General features: G+C 48.1%; 1 long non-coding RNA gene across 11 annotated transcripts in view; it reads left to right on the top strand.

Annotated features, from left to right (window-relative positions):
* LOC110353382 (uncharacterized) overlaps window positions 1-10,137 on the top strand; it is a 328,386-nt gene that overhangs the window by 140,283 nt on the left and 177,966 nt on the right. For all 11 annotated transcript variants that reach the window (XR_011804899.1, XR_011804903.1, XR_011804896.1 and 8 more), the window contains 2 exons: window positions 331-408; window positions 1,097-6,848. This is a non-coding gene — a long non-coding RNA (uncharacterized lncRNA). The remainder of the gene's footprint in view (window positions 1-330; window positions 409-1,096; window positions 6,849-10,137) is intronic.

Raw genomic sequence — 10,137 nt, 5'->3', positions numbered from 1 at the left:
CTTTTCCTTCCTTTCCTCACCTTGGGATAGAAGTGTTTTATGGCTTTGGCACCTTACTACTTTAATTGTCCTCCATTATCTAGGAATTGATAGAGTTGCAGCTCAAAGATCTTTGAGAAACCTCTTAGCAGAATTGGGTTGAGGCAGAAAAAATACAACGATCCCCTCTCCAAGCTGGGGCAGTGCCTGGGTGAGGTGATTTACTGTTATATGCCTTGTTGGGTTTGGAGATGAGAGCTGGTGGGTGAGTTAGATTAAAAGGAATTGTTGGTGATGAAAAGGAATCTCCATGGCCATCAACCACAATCCACCCTCTTTGTCGACTGACAGGGCAGCCGATGAGGATAACGAGAGTAATCTGGACATAGCAGCTGTCTTCTGAGGACCTCAGAACTCTCTGTGGACACGGTAAGCTTTGTTGTGATGGTTTTATGTATGGTAGGAAGCAAGGCAGGAAGAGGTAAAACAATTTTATAACTGCCTTGATGTGGAATGGACAGTGGTATACAAGACAGTGACGCTCAAATTAGAAGCCTTTGGTTGTCAAACTCCTCACTTGGTCGTGCCCAAACCATGGCACTTTGCCCAACTTTGCTTTCCTTGAATGTGCCCCACACTGAATTTGTTCCCTTCCTCAATCTGTGTTAGAACTCTTTATCTATATTAGTAAATGTTTTTGCCTCTGCTGAAGATATTGTATTAATTCTTAAGCTATTCTCCTATATTCTCATATATGCTGCCCATATAGCTGAGACAGAATTGCTATTTCCTAAATAACATTTGTATGGTAAAATCACCCGTTTTATTTTTTCTACTACAGGAGAATGAAGGGCTCAAGTTGGTCTGTAGTGAAGTTACTGAGTTGTCTCAAAAAGACCTTAAGGTTTTCTTATGAATGCTTAAGTCCCTAAAGCATCCCCTCTGGCTGAGCATCCCTTCTCCTATGTCTTCTTTGAACCACTAATTCCAATTCATTTCAGAAAAAAAATAGTAATAGTTTGGTTTTACTCTGCTTTCTCCTATAACTGTGCAGCTACCGAGGTTTCCTTTGAACCCGTGTCCACGATTAAATTCATTCTTCCTTTCTCTTTTCCAGCTTCTCTCTGCAAAATTCCTCTTGCTCCATTTCTATGAGAACTATTCCTGCAAACTGGGTCCCTAAGAGGATTAGCGAAGGGGATACCAATTTATTTATACCCACCTCAGCATGGTAGCAGCCAAACACTGTAAGTTGCTGGGTTATTAAATGGCCTGTAGCACATGAAAGAAGCTTCAATCTTCTGGGGCAGTTCAGAGTGGACAGGTGTCCACCTCACAGCTGCTCCAAACTGATCCCCAGTTTTGGCAATATATATATATTTTTCTTTTTAACCTGTTCACATTGGTGATATGAACAGGAGTGCTCAGGACTAAATGGACCACAGGCATTTGGTCCCTTTTAAAATATAAGAACAATTTTCAGGCCTCTTTCCGTTGAACTTTTTTTAACTGATAAAAAATAAAAGAACAAAAGAGAGATACGGGGAGTTAGGGAAATCCCTCAGACTTTCTCTGTTTAAATTCCAAATTCCTGGCAGTCACAGTGTCAGGTGATGTTGCTGTTTGGGTTTGCTTCTATAGTGCCTGGCTTGCACAGTCCCAAGCTGAGTTAAATACGTGGCTATGATCAAAAGAGGATGACGCCTCCATTTCTTTGTGCCAGCCTGGAGGCCCTTAGGTGTTGGAGTCTAAGCCTTTGAAAAACAAGGTTGCTGGACTCCAGTAAATAAAGTGTCCGGATGCTAGTGATGATTCATAAAAGCAATTAAAAAAGGAAAGTGCTTCGCTGCTAAGCGTAATGCCTTGGTTTGAAGATGTCCTTAAGTGTGTGTAATGATGCAAATAGTGGTCAGTGGATAGTGACTGCTGTGTTTAAGATTACGAATCTGTTTCCAACATAACTCCTGTCTTCACGTGGTCCTAATGATCAAAGCCACTTTTTTTTTTTTTTTTTGGTAGCTGAATCTTCTTTATTTAGTCTGTATTTCGAAATAGATAGTTCCCATCCCTTCTTAAATTTGTGAAAAGAGAAAAAAAAACACAACTCCAATACTAATACTAATCCCAATACTAAATGAAGATTTAGTATTTTCGATGTGAGAAATGTGTTTTTTGAAATTTAGACACTAGAGATGGCAAATGTTTGAAATTTATCCAACACGATTTGGTTGGGGTTTTTTGTATTGTTTTTATTTTCAATGCTACCTTCTTGCATTACGGCCTTGACCTTCCACAGGCACAAAGCACCTCACTTGCACAGCTTTCAAAGTGATTTGTAATTAGCAAGGCTGAACTCTGCTAAGCCACGACTAGGGTTCTTGTTGCATACAGAGATCCCCCAGCATGGCCACATTGCCAAGCGAGACGTAGACCCCGAGGCATATTCTACAAGCTTCTCAAGTCAGCTCAACCAACTGTTAGCTCTTAGTCATGGCTCTGGGGCTGCTGTTCTAGAGCAGATGCTTCCAGTCGTACCAACTTCTCCAAGTGGATGCCTCTGGCTTCTCTCGAGGTCTGTGTATAGTCCGAAGCTGGGGCTTGGCTTTGCTTTGCCCTCACATACTGCCCTTGATTAGACCAGCCATATATGCTAAGGGAAGCAAAATAGTTTACTGATTTATCATGGATCATTAGATGGAGTAACTCTTCTTAAAACATCACCAGTATGGATACAATAATTAGAGATGTGCTTTTGTTAACATTGCCAGCCTCTACCGTCTTGTACAGTACCCTTGGGTACTAAATAATTACCCACTTTGTGTGGTTATCTAGCTCACTAATTACCCACAAAAATTGGGGTCAGGTGTTAACTGCTTGAAATAAGTATCCTCCAAAGACTTGGTTAAATTGTGTAAAGAAATTATGTGTTTGCAGCAAAACTTTAAAAAAAAAAATCAAACATTTTTTGTTATTGTTGTTGGAAGGAAGACAGGGGAACGTGAAAAAGACAATGGGTGTAAATAATTCTCTGTGATGGCAAAATCTTACCTACTGCTATGATGCTGAGGATGGTATCTGTACGGGTAGTGAAAGGATGGTGGCAGATACCGTCTCTCTAATCCAGTCTACTTTTCCCAAAGATTAGATCCTTCAGTACACAGGGTTTGATTCTTCCCCTATCTAGGCTGATGTCAATCAGGATTGTGTCGGTATAAATGAGAAAATTTGTATGCATGGATTCCTGGACTGCCTTTACTGCATAATTCCACCTCCTCTATCACCCAGGGACTTCTGCATTGCACCCAATAATTGAATTATGTATTGTATACGTATTTCCATATGTTTATTTTACTCGTTTCAAACTCTGTATGCATGCAGAATTTCATTCTAAGGCTGCTGCTCATAAAATGTAGCCTGCTTTGAGTAATAATTTAATTCCTGTGTTCAGGGAGTTACCCCAGTGAGTCAAAGATTTCTAGATAGCCCCACCCTCCCCAACTTCCCGAACACTTACACTGCAGTCACTTTCTCTTTGCCAGACCCACACAAGACGCTGAACTAGCCAAAATCCCAAGAGGCAGCTTCCCCTGCCTCCCCCATTGTAGCCCCAGAGAACTAGGAAGCAAAGCCACAAAAACCCCGAAACCAAAGCCCTTGAAAATACCTGGCAAGGCACAGAGGCACGTTTAACAGCCCGCCTCCCTAACCTGGTGCCTCGCATAGGTGCTGGCTGTCCGCAGTACAAAGGATTTCAGTGGGAACTAAGGGAGGTGCTTCGGAAAATCTCCCTGTGCACCCTCAGGAGCCGTGGATATCCAGCTGCATTCACCGCTGCAGTCCTAAAAGCACCTGTGCAGTGCCCGGCGTAACAAAGAGACTGCCCTATTGATTTAGTGCTAGGTGCTTTATGGCGAGCAGCACCTCCTGCTCCCACCAGCAGCCTGTACAGGGGCAGGTCTAGGGCACTGGTGGCGTGTTTCCAAACCCCAGCCCCATAGATCTGGTGGATGTGGGGTGGCAGGTGAGGCCCCACATGGCAAGGTGGGGGTCTTGTGGGGTGTACCTGCGCTCCGCATTGTGCAGCTCTGCAGGCACCAGCCTCCAAAAGCACAATGCAGATTTAGTCGTCAGCCCCTCTCCCCCCCCCAGCTCCCCGCTGATGTTAACTGTCTGTATTATTATTTATCGTTATCAGGGGATTTGGTTTGATCAATGAAGTGTATATGCGTCTGACGGACATTGGGAGAGGAAATGCTTGGAGAATGAGTAACATGTCTGCAGCGGAGGGTGTGTGTGTGTGTGAGGGAGAGAGAGAGGGAGAGCATCGGTCCTAGGAGCAGTGACTGATGAGTTCATTTCAAAATCCAAGGGCATATAGCTGGTAAATTAGCACATCTTGCAAATATAGTCCGGGCTGCGAGGCAGCAGCGGGGCTGCCATTGAGCGGAGGGCTGGCTTGTGGGGAGGGCTCGGGGGGGTGTGTGTGTGTGAGGGGGGGGTGGGGGGGGTCGAGGAGAGGAGCTTGGCAGCTCGAAAGTCATCGCGGGCATGAGGCAGGCAGCCTGCTGCCTCCCTGCGATTTCCACGGGCGGCTGCGGGCTGCAGCGTGCCGGGGGGGGGGCGGCGGGGGGGAAGCCGACAGAGCAGCAGCAGCGGCGGATTTTATTGTTTTAAAATCCAGATCCAGCCAGAGGGATGCCAGGCGAAGGGCTGCGGTCCCCCTATTCCCCCCCTTATCCCTTCCATCCCTCCCCCCTTCCTTTTTTTTTTTTTTTTTTTTTTGCCTCCCCCCCCCCCCCCTCCCTTCAAGCACCCCCGCAGGATGGCGGCGTGGGGCAGCAGCCGGCTGCCGGAGGGGTCCCGGGGGCTGTGGGGTTTCTCCTTGGGGGGCTTTGGGGTTTCTCCCGGGGGCTGTGGGGTTTCTCCCGGGAGCTTAAGGGATTATTGGGGAGGGGGGAGCCGGGCTGGTGTGTGTGCGAGGCTGGCGGCGGCGGCGGGGGGAGCCGGGTCCTTATTCTGTTAAAGATTTAAGTAGGCATGCAAGGAATCTCTAGGATAGTTGGCAAAGGGCGAGGGTGGGGAGGGGGGGGGGGAAGGATCCAAAAGAGTCTGTAACCAGACACTGAAGCTTTCCAGGAGTGAGAGTGTGTGAGAGAGACGGAGACAGAGCGAGAGGAAGAGAGGGGGCAGTGTGGTCTAGTACATTTTCATCTGGTCGTTGATTTGAGCCTGATGCTTGCTGTCCCTCAACAGCCTCCCTTGCCTGGATTTTTTCTTTCCCCCTCTCCTCTCCTTTCCCTTCTACTTCATCGAAGCCTAGGGGAGCCAGTAAAGATTAAATGTGCTTTCTAAAAGGCAGCCACTTCATGCAGCTATGTCTACTCCCCCCCTCCCCACCAGCCGTCCCCCCCCCCCCCCCCGCCTTTACTCCCCCCCTTTTTGAAATTAAAAAAAAAAAAAAAAAAAAAAAAAGGAGCGAGGGGGAGACAGAGAGGGGGAGAAGGAAGGAGGAGGAAGAGGAGGACTGTAGTTTAATGATGTCGGGACTGGCTGATCCAGAAGGAGGAAAAAAAAAAAAAAAAGGAGGAAAAAAAAAAAAAAAAAAGGCAAAGATTTGAGATCCTGGACGAGGAAGGACTTTGGTGAATGGGCTCAGACTCCTGAGGTGAGAAAAGGACGGAGGGAGTGCCGCCGGGTCGGTGATGGGGCCCGTGACCGCTGTGCGGGGCCGTGCGGGGCCGGGCCGGGGGGGGCCGCTTTGGGCAGCGCCGGGCGCGGAGCGGCGGAAATTTGGGATTTTTTTACCCCCCCCTCCGGCACCTTCGGGCTTCCCCCCGGTTCTGCCGCTGGGCCCTGAAGCAGCTCCAGAGATGGGTGGAGGGTGCAGCTCCATATTATTTATTTGGGGGGGGGGGAGGAAAGGGGGGGGGGGGGGGAAGAGAGGGAGGGGAGGGAGGGAGGGAAAGGGGGAGAAGAGCGGGGAAGGAGGTGGCGAGCTGGGGACGAAATCCTGCTCTCGGTTATGGCCGGCGTAAATTTCCATTGGCTGGGGTTGCACAAGGTGCTCGGAGAGGAGTCGGTGCAGGATGGAGACCCTTTTGTGTGTGTGTGCGGGGTGGGGGGGTGGGGGGGGTGCGGGTGTGCGCGGGGCTCGGGGACCCTCCTCTCCCCGGGAAAAAAAAAAAAAAAAAAAGGAAAAAAAAAAAATGGGTTTTTCTCCAGGTTTGCCTTCGAAAAAAGCCCGGCCCGCGGCTGGCAAGGGAGAGGGCGGCCGGGGCTGACAGCCTGGGGCTTGCTCTGGCTCCCGGCTGGCCCCAGCTGATGCAGGGGCTGGGAGCCGGGCCGCAGCTCGCGGCCCCCCCAGCCCCCCCGCTTTAATAACGCCGCTGATAATTATAATTATAATAACAACGGCGGCGGCGGTGGGAGCGCGGAGGGAGGAGGGCGGCAGGCGAGGTGCTGCGGAGGAATTCGGTTCCTTTTCCTTTTTCCCCCCTTTTCTTTTCCTTGATATATTCCCTTTTTTTTTTTTTTTTTTTCTCCCCTTAAAAAAAAAAAAAAAAAAAAAAAAAAAGATGTTTTAAAAATGCAAGCGGCTTGCCCAGCTGCACACACCCACCCCTCGCCTCCCTCCCCCGGCTTGCGCACACCGCACGCTCGCACTCGCTCGCTCGCCCGCGCTCGCTCGGGTGTCAAAACCCGGCGGGCACCCAGCCTGGTCCCGGCTCTGCCCTCCCTTACCCCTGCCCTTACCCCTGCCCCTTGCCCCTGCCCCTGCCCGCCCGGGGGCCCGCCCGCCCCCCGCCGCCGGGGCTTTTCCCCCCCAGCTCTCGGCGCTGAAGAACTGGAGCCTCCCCCGCTTCCAAGTGGTGAGTTTCTACCTGATTTTCTTGCGACTCGGGTTTTTTTTTTTTTTTTTTTTTTTTTTTTTCTTCCTCTTCTCCATCCCTGCCGGCCGCGGGGCTGGCGGAGGGGGCGGGGAGGCAGCGCCTTTATGCTGCTGCATGCTTTGTGCCAGGCGGCTGGAGGGAGAGCCTGCATATTCCTGCTCTTATTTCTGCATTCCTTTTCGTTGAAACAATGAAAATAATTCCGTCACTGCCCCGAACTTCCCTTCCTTTCTTCCTCTTCGTTATTTAAATGCGGAGACTTTTAATGTATTTGTCGCAAGCGACGTTGTTGGAAGCTGTAAGGAACCTGCCGCGCCTTGTCATTTTTGTATAAACGATTAAAAATGGAATGTATTCTCTCAACAGAGGGTCCTTAGAGAAGCTCTTTCCTTCCACCTGTGTGTCCTGTTTTGTAATCTTGAGCCATGAATTGAACTTGCCTGCTATTCTTTTCCTCTCTCTCCTTTTTATCTTTTATTTTTGATCCCTTTTTTTTGCAAGAAATAGTTTGTTGCGCCCCTCTCAATCCCTGAGACCCTAACTTGTGATGTTTAGCTTTTAAATCCACGGGTTAGGCTCTTGGGAGCTGTGAGTTGTGCTTTGACATCTTTATTTTATTTTATAAAAAAAATATCTTATATCTATGTATATGTGTGCACGCGTGCGTATATATAGAGACGTATACACACACATACAATAGTGTTTGGTAGACCTTTTAAGGGAAAAAAAAAAAAATAAGTGTCTCTCTCCTCCTTAGGGCTGATCAGCTAATAGTAGGGCGGTGGTTGTGGCCATTTACCTTAAAAAATCTCATCTCGAATTAAAACCAGCGTTTGGATGACAGAGATTTTTTTTTGTGTGTGTATATTCCGGAGATAATTTTACAGCTGATGCAGATATGGGGGTGTATGTGTGTACACATATAGCGATTATTATATCCGCGCGTGTAGATAAGATATACACGATATGGATGCATGTAAATACAGCTATTGAGGTGTGTGTATAGATACACATATGGACGATACGTGTGTATGAATATGTATGTAGGTAAATAAAACCCTAGATATGTATATATATTTACATATGTAGGTGTATTAATATCCATGCCTGTGTTTTCATACTGAGAGACTTGCCTTGCTGCAGGCCAGTGCATACAGCATCTCTCTCTCTCTCTCTTTTTTTTTTTTCCTCCTTCTTGAGAGCAGCACAGAGTACCCTGAGAGCGTAACAGTAACAGCTCGGTACATTGGTGCTTGACCTCAGCTGAAATCCCAGCATGCCTCATGCTTCCAAGTTTAAAAACTGAACGATTAATCTTAGAAATGTGCTCCGTGGGTTTAAAAAAAAAAAAATAAAAAAAGGCCAAAAAAAAAATAAATATATATATATATATGAAAAAGCCAGGGGACGGGTCGGATCTTCCTGATTGTTAGCTCGAAAATAAAGAATAAAATGGTTGCATGTACCGGTGGTTGGAAATTACTGAAAAGAAAATATTGAGCAAATGCTGAAGTTTTGTTGTAGTGCTTTTCTGGAACTGAAAACTTTCCTGGTTTTTCGGTCAAAACGATCTGTAAATGGCAAATGTTAAAAATGTTCCTGCTGCTGTTTTTCTTATTAGATTTTTAAACCGCTGTAAAATTAATTATGGTTGGAACTGTATTGCTTATCTCTGTTGTGCGGGGCGATTTCTAATGAAGTTACTGTACCTTGTTACGGCACCGAATTACTGTTTGATATCTGAATGCAAATGCTTGAACTTCAAACACAATGCACCAAAACTCGCTCGCCGCTGTGGCAGCTCGGCATGAACTAGCTTAGGCTATGGACGGTCCCGGGGGTGCGCAGCTACCGACCTGGAAAAGGTTTTCTGCCTGTCGCTTGATTTTTGTGATTTTTGTTCCTAACTTTTTTTTTTTTCCTTTTCTTTCTTTTTTTTTTCTCCGACTCCCTAATCCCCCCGCCTATTTTTTTTTAATATTTATTTATTTATTTTTTCGGCAGAACAATGCCCACAAAGCCTTTTTTTTTTTTTTTTTTCCCCTCCTCAATTTCGGGCGTTATATTCCCCCCCCCCTCCCCAACCCCGTCCTCCTTCCCCGAAGCCGGCTTTATTTTATTTATCACCTGCCCCCCCCACCCCTCCCTCAACCAGCCCACCTTTGTACCCCCCCTAAGGGCACCCTATTCCTTATGGGGAAGGGGAGGGGGGGGGGGGGAACAACCTTACTGCTCCCCATCCTCCCCGGCCCGGCTTTTGTCCTGCGGCCTCGCCCGCATCCTCCCGCACCCCGCGGAGCCCCCCCCTTGCCCCCCCCCGGCCTCCGCGCTATTGTCTGCGCGGGGCGGAGCGGGACTTGCGCGGGGCTGCGGCAAAACAATGGCACGGGGAAAAGGGAGAGGGAGGGGGGGGGACACGACATCGAGGAGGGGGGGGCTCGCCCTGCTGCTGCTGCTGCTGCTGCTGCAGGGGCAGGACCCGCTCCGGCGCAGTGAAGAACATAATTGGGAGCCGGTTCAATCGCTCCCCGTCTAGACTCGCCCAGACGCATCAATTAGAGGGGCTGGAGGTTTGAAAGGGCTGGCGCGGCTGGAGAGAGCAGGGGCCTGGGTGATGGGAGGCGAGGCGAGAGAGGAAAGCCAAGGGGAATTAAAAATAGCGATTAAAAAAAAAAATATATATATATATTAATAATCATCGGCAGGAATTGGAACGGGGAGGAAGAACACGCTGCCCCCCCCTCCGCCACCCACCTTCCTTTTCCAGTGGAAAAGGCGAGGTTTATTGCAAGAGAAAAATCCCCCTCCCGAAATCTATCGCATTTTCTGCCTCCTCCTCCTCCTCCCCCAGGCGACCTCCGCCAGCCCGGGCACAGGGCACGCAGGTTCAGGGGGCTCCTGGCCAGGGCTGGGCGGGCGAGCTGGGGAAATGGCAGCGGTCCCGGGGCTGAATCGCGGTGCAAATACCCAGGTAGAAACCTTCCCCTGCAAACCCACGCAGCCAGAACTTCTCCTGCTGCATTTTAACCTCCTGCAGACAAAAGGAGGGATGCCGGGGTTTGGTTTTATTTTTTTTTTTTGCTTTATATACATATATATTTATTTAATTTTTATTTTTTTTTACATAACTACAAGGCTTTCTTGTGTCAGTGTTATACCATTTATTTGATGATAATTTCATCGTTCTCCAGAGTTATGTTTTCACTGGAATAAAAGAAAGCTGTGGATAAAAAGCAGTTTTATACGTTAAGAGGGAAATGGCAGAGAA

This window comes from Anas platyrhynchos, chromosome 25, assembly GCF_047663525.1.
Source record: "Anas platyrhynchos isolate ZD024472 breed Pekin duck chromosome 25, IASCAAS_PekinDuck_T2T, whole genome shotgun sequence".
Lineage (NCBI taxonomy): Eukaryota > Metazoa > Chordata > Aves > Anseriformes > Anatidae > Anas > Anas platyrhynchos.
The sequence above is the reverse complement of the archived record's forward strand: the minus strand, read 5'-3'. Positions and strand labels throughout refer to the sequence as shown.